Here is a 14,554-nt window from a genome sequence, read left to right as displayed (position 1 = left end):
ACTGGTTGATGTAACACGACAACCTATAATGAGCCTGTAAAACAATAAAATGCCTTTTTTTAAACAAAAAAACCCCAAAACAATAGTCCTTTAACAGCAAAGTCTTGCAATGTAATAATATACCTTAATTGGAATTGCATTTTATTTTTGTCAGTTTCTTGATTATGTGGCTCCACCCACAGTAGGATTATAGTTAGTATAATTTCCACTGTAGCATATTGATATTCATATCTACCTATTGGAAATCACATACTTTGCCTCCCGAATGAACGTAAGTAAATTTATACACACATAAAAGTGATCAAATGATAATCAGTAGCTAGACTGCTAACTTCAATACATTTAGGAAATTATAACTATACATTGGGAGATATACATTACACACTATATATTTAAAAAATGTGACTATACTCTGAAATATGACTGTGAAAATATCAGAGGAATATTTATAATATCCCAATTAGTCCTTCTTAAATTCACTCCATTTAAGAGTAAAATGATGGCTTTTCTAATGACTTTCTTAACTGCAAGTGCAAGCTAGAACCTGAAAGTCAACCTGTGTTATTTTGGCTCATACATAACCACCAGTAGCAAATATTCTGTAGGTCAAATCCTTCCCTCAGTTCTACTTCAGCAGCTCTGCTGCTTTTTCATTGGAGTTGAATTTGGCCCTGCAGTTAGTACTTAGCTAACAATTCTGTTGCGGATAAGCCAGAGCAGAACCCAGTTTATTTTTTCACAGCTGTGCTGGTTCTGCAATGGTAACAGGAGTGATGTAAGATAAGACACTGAATATACACAAAGGCAAAAAGCAAGGTCTATGGAAAAAGAAGGCTGGTATTTTTACATTACCACTTCCCAGAACAGAAGTGCATTTTAAATTATTCTTGATCTTAACCTCATTTAAAATGAAAACATCAGTATTTTGCAGTAACAGTTTAATTAAAGTTAATCGTTTTAATTCTTCAATTATAATTACTGAACAGTGCTTGAAGCAGTCATCTTGCTTAAAAGTGAAGTCATATATGATACTAACAAAATGAGAGCCTGTGGCTGGGTGTACTGGCCTTTAGTATTCATTGTCCTTCTGAGCTGACAAGCTGGGCCGTGGGGGGGAATACCCTATTTCTACTACAGTGTTTATCCAAGACCAAAAGGAATTAAGTGGGTGGATTCTTCATTAACAAGGCCAACTTGCCAAACAAATCAATTTGTTTAAGCCATGCTAGTCCTAGATAAACCCCTGTTGGTGGAAGCAGGAGTAATAGGGTCTCTTTCCCAGTACCAAATTGAAGGGGTGTTCTGTCAGCTCAAAAAGTTCTTCCTATGAACTGTAAAGACCGAGCACACCCACTCCATCAGCCCAACAGAAGAGAGAGCAAACAACTTTTCAGTTTGTTTGATATCCACATTTGGGAGCTTATATCATTACTTAGATACTCAAAGCAAATATTTGATGCCCAACCACTATTTTGAGTCTCTCTCACAATAACAATTTTTCTATCTCTTACTTTGCACACCAGACTGATAGATTCAAACCTGATAGGCTGTTTCAGACCTGATAGGCTGTTTCCATGGACAATTCTGTGTAGGCTGGACAAATATAATGTCTTATCTTAGTGAGTTTCAGCAGTTTTGCTCACTTAAATTCTGGAAGAACTTGGGGAACTTCAAATCATCATACTGATTTGGATCTATGCCCTCCTTCACAAGCTAAATTTATCACAGAAATAATGGTCTAATATTGCAAGAGACTGCTCTCCCAAGAGACACATTAACAAAGTGTCAGCAACTCTTAATCAAGCAACTGATTTGCAGATTGATTTGCAAATTTGCAAATTAATTTGCAGATGATACAAAGCTGGGAGGTATTGCTAATTTAGAGAAGGACAGGGATACCCTACAGGAGGATCTGGATGACCTTGTAAACTGGAGTAATAGGAATAGGATGAAATTTAATAATGAGAAGTGTAAGGTCATGCATTTAGGGATTAATAACAAGAATTTTAGTTATAAGCTAGGGACGCATCAACTAGAAGTAACGGAGGAGGAAAAGGACCTTGGAGTATTGGTTGATCATAGGATGACTATGAGCTGCCAATGTGATATGGCTGTGAAAAAAGCTAATGTCGTCTTGGGATGCATCAGGAGAGGTATTTCCAGTAGGGATAAGGAGGTTTTAGTACCGTTATATAAGGCACTGGTGAGACCTCACCTGGAATACTGTGTGCAGTTCTGGTCTCCCATGTTTAAGAAGGATGAATTCAAACTGGAACAGGTACAGAGAAGGGCTACTAGGATGATCCGAGGAATGGAAAACTTGTCTTATGAAAAGAGACTCAGGGAGCTTGGCTTGTTTAGCCTAACTAAAAGAAGGTTAAGGGGAGATATGATTGCTCTCTATAAATATATCAGAGGGATAAATACCAGAGAGGGAGAGGAATTATTTAAACTCAGTACCAATGTGGACACAAGAACAAATGGATATAAACTGGCCACTAGGAAATTTAGATTAGAAATTAGACGAAGGTTTCTAACCATCAGAGGAGTGAAGTTTTGGAATAGCCTTCCGAGGGAAGTAGTGGAGGCAAAAGATCTATCTTGCTTTAAGATTAAACTCGATAAGTTTATGGAGGAGATGGTATGATGGGATAACATGGTTTTGGTAATTAAATATTCATGGTAAATAGGCCCAATGGCCTGTGATGGGTTTTTAGATGGGGTAAGATCCAAGTTACCCGGGAAAGAATTTTTTGTAGTATCTGGCTGATGAATCTTGCCCATATGCTCAGGGTTTAGCTGATCGCCATATTTGGGGTCGGGAAGGAATTTTCCTCCAGGGCAGATTGGAAGGCCCTGGAGGTTTTTCGCCTTCCTCTGTAGCATGGGGCACGGGTCACTTGCTGGAGGATTCTCTGCTCCTTGAGGTCTTCAAACTACAATTTGAGGACTTCAATAGCACAGATATAGGTGTGAGGTCTTTTTTAGGAGTGGTGGGTGAAATTCTGTGGCCTGCATTGTGCAGGAGGTCAGACTAGATGATCATGATGGTCCCTTCTGACCTAAATATCTATGAATCTATGAACTGATGGGCTCCTGACCCAATAAGTCATCCCTTAATGTTGATAATCTTGCCAATTATATCCTTGTCTCCAACTTTCCTGTTCTAGAATTGAGAACGTAGTGTCCAAGCAGCTCTGGTATTACCTAAATTCTTCAGATTTCCTGCAACCTTTGCCATTTGTATCCAGACCTGGTGATGGGACGGAGCAGGCACTCATCCTGTTAATCAGTTACCTTCTTTTAGCAATGGACAAAGGTGAACAGCAACTGTGTTGAATTTCCTTTATTTTTTTTTTATGACCTAGGTGGCACTGTTGGGTAATTGGTCTTCTGTTCAAAGGTCACACGTGTGTATGAGAGACTGCTGAAGGATGTTGATGGCTGGGGTTCCATAAACTTCACTTTCCTGATTGGGCATTGCCTAGAAAGTGAAGATTTCTGACATTCAGATGTTCTTCCCCTTGGTCAGAAATGTTTTCCAACCTCTTCAATACTATGCCACCCTAACACATATATAACCACTGAATGAGTGATTACATGACCAACTATACAGAAACCTCTCCAAAGTTATTAATACAGACAAAATAGTTGTAGTGTATATATTAGCATATGACAGGTTATTGCTGTACAATGAATAAAAAATGCAACATTTAACATTCCAGAAACAAAATAAATTGTAAGAGAACTTGATTTTCTTTACATAACCGATCCCCTTTCTTTCTGCAATTATTCACCTGGACTCTTTAGCATCACCATGATTATTTTCTATTTTTTCCTCATTAACCAAAACATCTCCATAAAGAACACACTGAGGGGCCACATTCAGTCTTTCATGAATGTAAATTTCATAATTCAGGTATGTGGGTTCATGATTATGATGTGAATTTGTTTTTCTTTTGCGAATTGCTTCACCTTCCTTTGTTTCACAGTTTGGGGCAATAGCAGTAATACTCACTTCCTCTCGGAGAGGTAATTCCATTATATTTGTGTAAAAGCTAATTGACATTTACGTAAAAATCTGTTTTCATCTTAAATTTTATGTATAAGGATCACCTTATGATAGCTGATGCAAGGGAGGCAGACACACTTTGCCCGTTTTCTCCATAATGTTATAGGCTTAATGCACAAACAAGAAAGAATAAGAAGAAAAATTATAGTAACTAAAACTTCTTGTTATATTCCTTTTTAATTTTCTTGCCTCTGCATTACCGTCTACCTACCATACTCCTCAGGGTCTCTTCATTATGGAGACTTTGCCAGTTCTATTATTGTCTTCAGACAACTCTAAGCTCAGTTAATGGGACTAAATGAGATACTTTATTCTTGTACCATTTTATCTGTATATGTAAAAAAAATTTTATAAAATGCAGTCAGCTTACAACACACCTAGAATCAGTTGGTGACTCAGAAATGGGTCCTCATCCAATGGTTGGAAACCACTAACATTTTCTGCTTTGGTTTCATCCAAGGAAATATAAATGATACTTGTATGCCTTTCTGAGGAACACATCTGACACTTCAGCCCTCTGGCTAACCCTGCTGGGGGATCACTTCAAACAGAATAAAAAGAGCCAAAGATAATGATGACAGGGAAAACGTTGTAAACATAATCTAGACATAGATACACCAACACAAAAAGAAACAATTTAAAGTATTTAAATTAAACTCAGAGCATTCTTGGTGTAATTAAAAACGTAAGTGCCTGAGAACACAAATCTCTTCCTTCAAGTGCAGCTGCATTTCATCCTTTAAAAACTATTGACTTGAATCTCAGCATCATGATATTTCTCCTTTTGTGGTTCCATCGAAGCAGTCCCCACTATTGTTACCCTTATTAATCCTTTCCATGCTTCTCTTTTACTGTATATACCAATATATTATCCTGTATTGAGCTGTCATTTAACTCTTTGCAAACCCTCCTGAAGTCCAAATAGCAAAAGGTACCAATATGAATGGAGGATTTCAAAGTCTAATATCCCAGTATTCATTCTAGAAATTAAATTGTAAACCTCCTTCGTCTAACAGACCTATAAAAATGAAAAATATTTTAAGCTAGTTTTAAACTAGTGATTTCTGGCCCACCTTGAGCTTTTTTCATCCCAATATTTTCAGATGCTTCAGTCTAATTTCTCCTCTGTAATCTTTGGATTCTTCACCCCTTTGCACTGCCCCATTGACTCCATCATTCTCTGCTTTGACACCAACTCCAAATCACTGCAGTGAACAGAATTGCAACGTTATGAATAAATCCAAGGACAAATTCCCACCACAAAATATGAACAATTTTTTCTGCTTCACTTTATATAGGGACTGTGAGGTCACTAACATTAGGGAAAACTGAAAGAACATAAGGATCAGAAAAGTATATGATTGTAGTCCATAGGGCAAAATTACAAGACTCCCAAATAAGTAAACACATCATTATTATTGATACAGAGACTACCTAATTCAGCCAGAGTTAAAAAAAAAAAAAGGCATTTGAAAGATAACTTTAAAAAAATTGCACATTCACACAATTTAAATTAATTATGTTGTCATTACCAAAATACCTTGACTTTATTTATTAATTATTAATATTATTATTATTTATATTGTGGTAGGGCTTATGATCTCCTCGTCGATAATCAGAATTCCACTGTGTTAGGCACTGGACAAACAGAACAAAAAGATGGTCCTGACCACAAAGAGTTTACAGTCAAAGTACTAAACAAGAAAGGGCTATAGACCAATAGATAGATGAGGGAGTACAAGGAAACAATAAGGCAACATTGCTCAGTAGGACAGGCAGTAGGCTCAATACACCAGTGGCCTAACTGTTGTCAAGTTTTTGTAGGCATCATGGAAAAGGAGAGTTTTAAGGAAGATAATGTATCAGTTTTGTGGATGTCTACAGGGAGCTCCTCCCAAGTGTGAGGGGTAGCATAGGAGAAAGCATGAAGTTGCTTGTTTGAAAATTTAACAAGTAGATGATGGAGGCTGGGCTGATAGGAGGCAGCAGTCAACATCTTAATAAAAAGAAAAGGCATATTTGTGGCACCTTAGAAACTAACATCTTAATAGTGAATGAGAGATGATAGGTAGGTGGGAACAGGCTGTGAAGAGCCTTGAAAGCGAAGACAAATAGCTTATGTTTGATGCAATAAAGAAGGCAGGGCCAGTGGGGGGATACAAAGAGACAGATGATATATGGTCAAAGTGACAAGCTAGGAAATTATCTTTGCAGCAGCATTCTGAATAGATATGAGAAGGGCTAGACTACCAAGGTTTGTCAAGGCCAAAGAAAAGGATATTGCAGTAATCCAGATGTTTGATAAGAGCTTGGACAAGAGTTTTAGCTATGTGGACAGATAGGAAAGGCCTTATCTTAAAGATATTATGCAAAATAGAATTGGCAAGATATAGACATAACCGGGATTTGCGGACCTAGAGAGGTCTGAGACAAAGATGATGCCCATATTACAGACTGAGTAACAGGCAGGACGGTGGTTTCATCCACATGACCACAAAAGGGGAAAGCTTACGGCGCAAAGATTAAGACCACTGTTTTAGCTGTGACAAGCATGAGCTTATGGCTACACGTAAGTGAGGAGATGCCATAGAGACAGGTTGAAATTTTAGTTTGGACAGGAGGAGACAGGTCTGGAGTACAGAGGTAGAGCTGAGTGTCATCAACATAGAGACGGTTGTTGAATTTGTGTTTGTAGAGGAGATAACCTCAGGTGCAAAAGGAGAAGAGAGGGGACAAAGGACAGAGCCCTGTGGAACCCCCACACAAAGTTGAAAGGGGAAGATGGGGAGGAAGATTCTCTGAAGGACATGCTAAATGGGTGATCAGAGAGGTAAGAGGAGAACCAGGAGAGGAGAGTCACAGAAGCCAAAGGAAGACATTATTTCAAGAAGATAATTGTGGTCAGTGGTATAGGCACCGACTCCGTGTGTGCTCTGGGGCTGGAGCACCCATGAAAAAAAAATAGTGGGTGCTCAGCCCACCCACCAGCAGCCTCACGGATCAGCTCCTCCCCTTACCCCCCAGCTCTCCCTCCCACCGGCAGGCCCCACCAATCCGCTCCTACCCCTCCCTCCCAGCGCTCCCGGCTGCCACGATCAGCTGTTCAGTGGTGTGCAGAACGTGTTGGGGGGAGGCGGGGGAGGAGCGGAAGCAGAAGAGGTGGGGAAGAGACAGGGCAGGGGCAGGAAGAGGCTTGGGGGTGGGGCCTGGGGCGGAGCAGGGGTTGAGCTTTGGCCAGAAAGAGATCATTAGAGACTTTGGCAAGAGCAGTTTCAGTGGCAGAAGCCAGACTGCAGGGTCTGCAATGGAACCAGAGGGGAGGCGTTCCAGACAACAATTGTAAACAGCACATTCAATGAGCTTAGAGATGGAAGGGAGATGGTGAAGTAATTGGAGAGGCAAGAGGGATCCAGGGTTGGGTTTTTTTCAAATGGGAGAGAGCAAAGCATGATTGTATTGTGAGGGGAAAGAGCCAAAAGAGAGTGAGCAGTTAAGGACAAGAGTAAGGGAGGGGATGTGAGTGAGTGCAAGAAAGATCAGGAAATGGGATGGGGTCACTGGGGCAAGTGGCGGAGTTAGAGAAGGGCAGATGAGAAACTTCTGTGTCTGTGCTGGAGGAGAGAGTTGTCAGTGGGAAAGGGAGAAAAGAAGGCAACCGAGGGGAGGAGGAAGGTCACATTGTATTCTGTCCATTTTCTCTTGGAAGAAATCGGGGCAATCCTGTGTGGAGAGAGAAGTAGAGGCAGGAGGTGGGGAGAGTTTGAGGAGTGAGGAGACAAAGGTGGCAAAAAGGCAGCTGGGATTGAGGTCACGTGATACAATTAAGTTGGAGAAGTTGAGTTGTTCAGCTAGGAAGATGGCAGAACTGAAGGAGGAGAGAAATTTGTAATGGAGGAAATCAGGCTGGTCATGGAATTTCTGCCAGAGACACTGCAGAACTAGAGCAGGTGTGGAGGATGCAGATGTTGGGGGTGAGCCAGGGCTGGGGATGGCAGGGCAGACCTCAAGCTGCTCAAACAGTGGGATATCCAATGTATTAAAAACTGACCTGAAATATGAAGCACTCAAAAATGCTAGAATCATATTTGGTATGACGTAAAGAAGCAGACAGAAGAAATGTTTTAATCGCTGTCTTTTTAAAGGCATAAGTGAAACCATTTTGATATGTACATCATGTAGCATTCACTGCTGGCTTGACTTTATGAGTTTTCAGTTGTGAGTCAAATACTGTTTGGTTTCCCAGGGCCTTCTGAGAAATCTTAACATTTCATTTCACAAAGATTTATGCCACATAATGTCATCTAAATGATACATGAATTATTTGACACCTCTATGAAATTCCCTATTCAGATGCTCCCCATTTCTTTAGGGCTTAACATTGGGAGATATTAATAAGGTCTGAAAATAAATGAGCACTGAGACATTTCCAGACATGATTAACATGCACAGAACCAGCTTAGTCCACAAAAAGATGTATTTCAAGTCAAAATCATGTTCTTCCATCATGGAAGAGTGAAGAAAAACAATCCCTCCTGTGCATTGTTACCAAATATCTGTTTTGATTCACTAAGGTATTTGGGGGATTTTTGTTTTTGTTTTTTTAATAAAAGTTATACAAAATAACATTTAGTCAGACAACATGTTGGTATAGTGAAATCATTTCTGAAATATTGGCAAAAATCAGACATTTCGGTCTACTGGTTAAAATATTTGCCAGTCATTACAATCCAGGCCAAGCAATTAAATAATATATTTAGTTTATTGCATGTAACAATAAAAAAAGGTTTTTTTAATGCCTATGCATCAGGAAATGCACACGAAATGTCCCCAAATTTGATAGGTGCAAATGGGCCGAGTTACAGTTAGGTATTTTATATTGGAATGTTGCTTTAATTTTCTCTGGTGGGATAGGGGATTGCACTTTCCTGTGGTTATTCTTAGTCAAGCAGTACATTTTTCGGGCAGTTTGATAAAATTCTGTCAGGCTCTTTGAGATAGAACATGAAAATTCAGTATTCTTCAGAAGTTAAGCAAATTTTCAAGCATTTGGGTTCAAACAACAAAAAAATAGCTGCCAAGTAAAAACTTGCCTTGGATTTAGCACTTAAGGATAAGTGCCCTTGCTGTGCTTTGGAAATATGATTTACCAGACCACAACAGTGATCTAAATGGAGGGCCATATGGTACAGTGGCTACGCATGAGATAATGGTGCTGTGCTGGCTTCAACTTTGATTGCCTCTCTTCTTTCTGCCTCCTTTGATATGTCTGATTTTTAAGAATTTCATTTCAATAAAACTAGAGATACATCTGCACAATGCTATGCATGTGAGATGGGATTTATGGACCTCCTAATGACCAACGCACAGGGCTGTTTACTTTTGTTCTGTTCCTTCCACGTTTCCCTAGTTCTCCTTCTCTATGCATGTATCTGAGCTCATTACAGAGATTTCTCCATCTACACAAAATAACCCCTGCTGATTGGCAGTAGCTGGAGCAGGTGCAGGCCACTAGTCAGACATCAGCATTGGGTGCTTGCCAACACTAGCTTCAGACCACTTAGCATGAATGGTGAAAACAGATTTTTTTTCCCAGGGGAAAAAAGGCTACACATGAGTATTAGAAACTTGCCTTTGTCACCCCATGTAAGTTCACATTTCTGCCTTTATTGCAGGGACTGTAATTCATGCCTATGTAAATAAATATGCACATCATTGAGTCAGTGCCCTAGCCTACAGGGCATTTCAAATACAGGAAATATCTGATGTGTACCAAACTCCTAGCTAATGGAACAAGATAGACCTTTCCACTAAAAATAACTTCCCATTAGATATTAAGAGAAAAAATGTGGATACAAATATGCAAAATGATTTCAGACGAATAAGCACTTTTTGCTGCTATCACACTGAGGTTTGAGTGACTGACTCAATAAATAGCCATATCTGTAGGATGGCTAAACACCATTACTGTTCTGAGTACATTCCACAAAACACATTGCACAGTTCAGTACCTGCTTTCTTTCTGTTCTGTGATTCAGAAAATAAAATAAGGATGTAAGCTGGCAATGAATATAAATATTTTAATGTAAAATCTATCTTCTTGGTGTCCATAAATACTGTTTAATTACTCGAGTTGTAATGCACATACGAATCAATTTAAAAGTGCTTCATCACTTACTAAAATAGGAGTGGGATTTGGCCCAATTAATTTAAATTTAAAGACAGTGTGATCCTAAAAGAGTAATAAAAAGCCTGATCTTCATAGTGCTGAGCACTAGGCAATGGATTTCATTTTACGTTTAATAGATTTATAAAATTATATGCACACTGTAGACACAGAATACATATACAAAATGTTTAAATAATTCATGTTTTAAACATTCAGCTCTAGCTAACATCACTCTTTACTGTACATAGAACAAAACATTTATTTTAATAGGATGATTATGCTATGTGGGACGAGAACCATTCATTTGTATTGCAATGGGTTAGATAATATATTCATGTCATCACTTCCATGTAATTGAATGCAAAATATTTGTGTATTTTATTTGTAATATAAATAAAGCTCTGCCCCTCAATCTCAGAATATAACTGATGGCAATCAATATTATGTGCAAATAAAATAAAAAGACTGATAAGCCTGGAAAATGTTGATATGGTTCTGCAACTCAGGCAGTTTTTAATCTCTTAACTCCTTAAGTGCTGGAACTAGGTGTGCTGGAGGTGCTGCAGCAACCCCTGGCTTCAAGTGGTTCCCATCATATACAGGGTTTACAATTTGGTTCAATGGCTCTCAGCACCCCTGCCTAACTCCACAATATTAATGTTTATTGCGTCTTTAACATCTGACTTGCCAACATAAACACAGCTTAGAAAACCACCTCCGAGAGGAAAGTTTATCTGTATGCTCCCCAGTAACGAAAAAGCACAATGCAATGTGAAGGCTGCATATTTTCTGAACTTTTCAGAAGAGACAGCATTGTTAGTGAAGCCAATCTATTCGGAGAGCCACAAAAATCCTCCTCATCTTGGGGTTTTTACTTGGTGGTTTTTAAATGGTCAGAGTTTGTGGTTTGCTATACTGTGAATCACATTATCACTTCTTCTAACAGGGAAAGTGATCATAACACACAAAAAGTCCAAACATTCTTAACAATACGTGTGTTGTAGTCCAAATATCTGCAGTGCAACCTGATTGCTTGCAGGTATTTTGATGCTTTGCTATCTGTTCCCATCCCATTGCACCAAAAAAAAAAAAAAAAAAAAGTGCACCCCCTGTACTGGTTGTGGGTATCCGAAACTGAAGCAGTGACATGCAATATGGGGAGACAGCATAGCTGCTTTCCCTCAAGTGGATTGGGCAGGTCTTACCAGTTACTAATGTTTTGTTTATACATTTCTGACGTGAAAGTCTAGCTCCATTCGTGAGCACGACTAATTACAATGAAAAGTAAAGTGAACTCCTCCACGATGGATTGATTTAAATCAAAGCTGTTGAAATCACAATTTAAATTAGCAAGCTTTTGATTTAAATCTAATTTGTGTTTTTTAGTAGTTTTCCTAAGGAGAAGTTGATTTCTTGGTAACAATTAAAACGTTGATTTGCAATAAACATATGCTTTACGCTAAATTTGGTGCTTCTTTTTGCTAATCAGGACAATACTCTGTATCTGTACACAGTTATCTAAGCAATTATGTAGCTTAATATTTTACTGAATGATGATTAATTTTTGCTTGACTTGTATGAAGCTATATTTGGATGGAAATTCAAATTCAATAAAATGTATACATACAGCATTATATTTATTGTTAAAAAACTACCTTAAATGTGCTGGATCCATGACAAAAACGTTAATTAAAACATGCTTTGCATTTATTAAACAAAGGAAATGTTATCAGTAGTTAGTCAGTTGAACTGATTGTTTCTCATCTCCATATCCTTGAAGATTTTAAAACTAGTAGATCTCATCCTCTAACACCTAGTTTTTATTAATAAATTGGAAAAGGAAAAAAGCTTTCCTGCTTTTACGAATTCCAACTGGTTTCTTAATTTTGAATGAACTAGTAATTGAACTCATCTAGTTCAGTGGTTCTCAAACTGTGGGTCAGGACACCAAAGTGGGTCGCAACTCTGTTTTAATGGGGTCACCAAGGCTTCCATTAGATTTCTTGGGGCCCGGAGCTGAAGCCAAAGGCCTAGCTCCACCACCAGTGGTCAAAACCCGAGCCCACTGCCCGGGGCCAAAGCCAAAGCCTGAGGGCTTCAGGCCTGGGTGGTGGGGCTCAAGTTACAGGGCCCCACACCTGGGGCTGAAGCCCTTGGGCTTTGGGACCCCTGGGGCAGTGGGACTCAGGATTTGGCCCCCAGCCCGGGGTAGCGGGGCTTGGGTGGGCTCAGGCTTCGGTCTTGCCTACTGGGGTCGTGTAGTAATTTTTGTTATCAGAAGGGGGTCATGATGCAATGAAGTTTGAGAACCCCTGATCTAGTTGAAGAAGCTGTAACAAAGAAAATATTCTCTGCACCTGCAGAAGACTATTGCTGTCAAACACTGGTTTAGCTCTTCAAGAAACTCAGATTTCAGGAGCTTAGCCAGTGACTTCAAGCAGTTCAATGGTTTGACTGTTTTTAAAACCTGGCAGCAGACATATACTGTTTAATATTTTTTGTATTAAATTAAATTTTAATAGATTATAAGAAGTTTAGGTCTCAAAGGTTGTCAATTTCAAATTAATTTTAAATAGGTGTATTTTAAAAAATAAACCTGTAATTTAAATAAAAATCCAGTTTTAATTTAAAAAAAAAAATCAGCAATTTTTATGTACCTGAGATCCTCCATCTAGCCACAGAATATTCTACACACTACCCAGCTGATGTGCCTAAACCTTGCTCTTCTGAGGGAACATATAGTGAAGCAAGATGGTAGTTTAGGCATGGTCTACACTTGAAAGATATATTAGCGTAGCTACATCAAGGCCATGGGCGTGAAAAAAACCACACCTCTGACTAACACAGCTGTGTCGACATAACTGACAGTGTAGACACAGCTATGCTGACGAAAGAGTGCTTCCGTTGACATAGCTACATTGTTTGGGGAGGTGGTGTTCCTATACTAATGGAAAAAACCCTTATGTCATCGTACACTTAGTCTACATTAGGGGGGCTATGCCAACATAGCTATCCAGTACAGTCTCCAAAGGGGGACATAACCTTAATGTATGTCTACATTGCATGCTTTTTTGGCAGTGTGCAGTGTACATAGCCATATAGCCCTCCCCAGCACAGGTACCAGTGTAGACCAGGGATTCTCAACCTTTTTCTTTCTGAGGTCCTCCCAAAACATGCTATAAAAACTCCATGGCCCACTTGTGCCACAATAACTGGTTTTCTGCATATAAACACCAGGACCGGCATTAAGGGGCAATTGTCCAGGGCCGCATGCCACAGGAGGCACCGTGAAGCTAAGCTGCTCAGACTTCTGCTTCAGTCCCAGATGGCGGGGCTCAGAGCCCTGGGCTTCAGCCCCATGCAGTGGGACTCCGGCTTTCTGCCCTGGGCCCCCGCAAGTCTAACATTGGACCTGCTTGGCAGACCCCCTGAAACCTGTTCGCATCCCCCCAGGGGGCCCTGAACCCCTGGTTAAGAACCACTGGTGTAGACCATGAGGCATGGCTTATGGGAATGAAGACATATCTGATGGGTGTGGGCGTGTATGGGAGTACAGTATCTGCAAAGTTATTAATCCCTAGGACCCTGCTTGGATCTCCTCAGTACAATTCTTCAGGAACCTCCCCCATTTATAATGTGGCATCTGGAGGAGCCCAGATAAACCTGTGTCCTTTTCTGCTGGATCCAAAAGGCCTCAAAAAAATGTGTATGTGCTCTTTAGGATGTAAGGGTTCTCTTGCCTTGGGTATAACTCTCGAATGCACAAACTTTAAAAAAAAGAGCGACTGTTCTCTTGATTCCTGTGTTTATATGAGATCTAGCAAGCCTCCTTATCTTCATTTCCTTAACTTCTTTAATCCTTTCAAAAAAAATAAAAACCCACAAAACACACCTATGTGAGAAGTTTTAAACACATAAAAGTTAGGTCATTCAAAGTTAGAGTTTCCAAAAGAACATCCACACGGCACATATACTAAAAAGCATAGGATTTAAACCCATATATGACACTAGAAAAGAAGTACATACACAATAGGGTTCCAAGTTATGGTTATTGTAGAAAACTTGGATTTATTTGGGGTTTTTTTCCCCCCCCTACTTGTGTACTTAAAATCTTAGTGATAACAGTGTTGACACAGCTGGCTACCTTTACATTTTAGCTAGAGGTTTCAGAGAGACATATGTACCTCCACCATAAAAAGACCCCAAAAAGAGGGCAGGGGAGATAAAGGTTATATGTTAGTATGATGTAGTGAGGTGCTCTCTACATCAGTTAAAATGGAAAAACCTCTTTCGATAACAAAATTGATAGCCTTTGA

The 14,554-nt window shown here is 39.5% G+C and overlaps 1 protein-coding gene across 9 annotated transcripts in view; it reads right to left on the bottom strand.

Moving 5' to 3' along the window:
* Positions 1–14,554, bottom strand: part of ANKRD6 (ankyrin repeat domain 6) — a 174,186-nt gene that overhangs the window by 95,432 nt on the left and 64,200 nt on the right. For 2 of the 9 annotated variants that reach the window (XM_073336726.1, XM_073336727.1), the window contains one exon: positions 5,146–5,277. The exons of the other annotated variants lie outside the window; for them this stretch is intronic. The gene's annotated coding sequence lies outside the window, so the exon portion shown is untranslated. The remainder of the gene's footprint in view (positions 1–5,145; positions 5,278–14,554) is intronic. 9 annotated transcript variants of the gene reach the window in all.

This window comes from Lepidochelys kempii, chromosome 3 (assembly GCF_965140265.1).
Source record: "Lepidochelys kempii isolate rLepKem1 chromosome 3, rLepKem1.hap2, whole genome shotgun sequence".
Taxonomy (NCBI): domain Eukaryota; kingdom Metazoa; phylum Chordata; order Testudines; family Cheloniidae; genus Lepidochelys; species Lepidochelys kempii.
The sequence above is the reverse complement of the archived record's forward strand: the minus strand, read 5'-3'. Positions and strand labels throughout refer to the sequence as shown.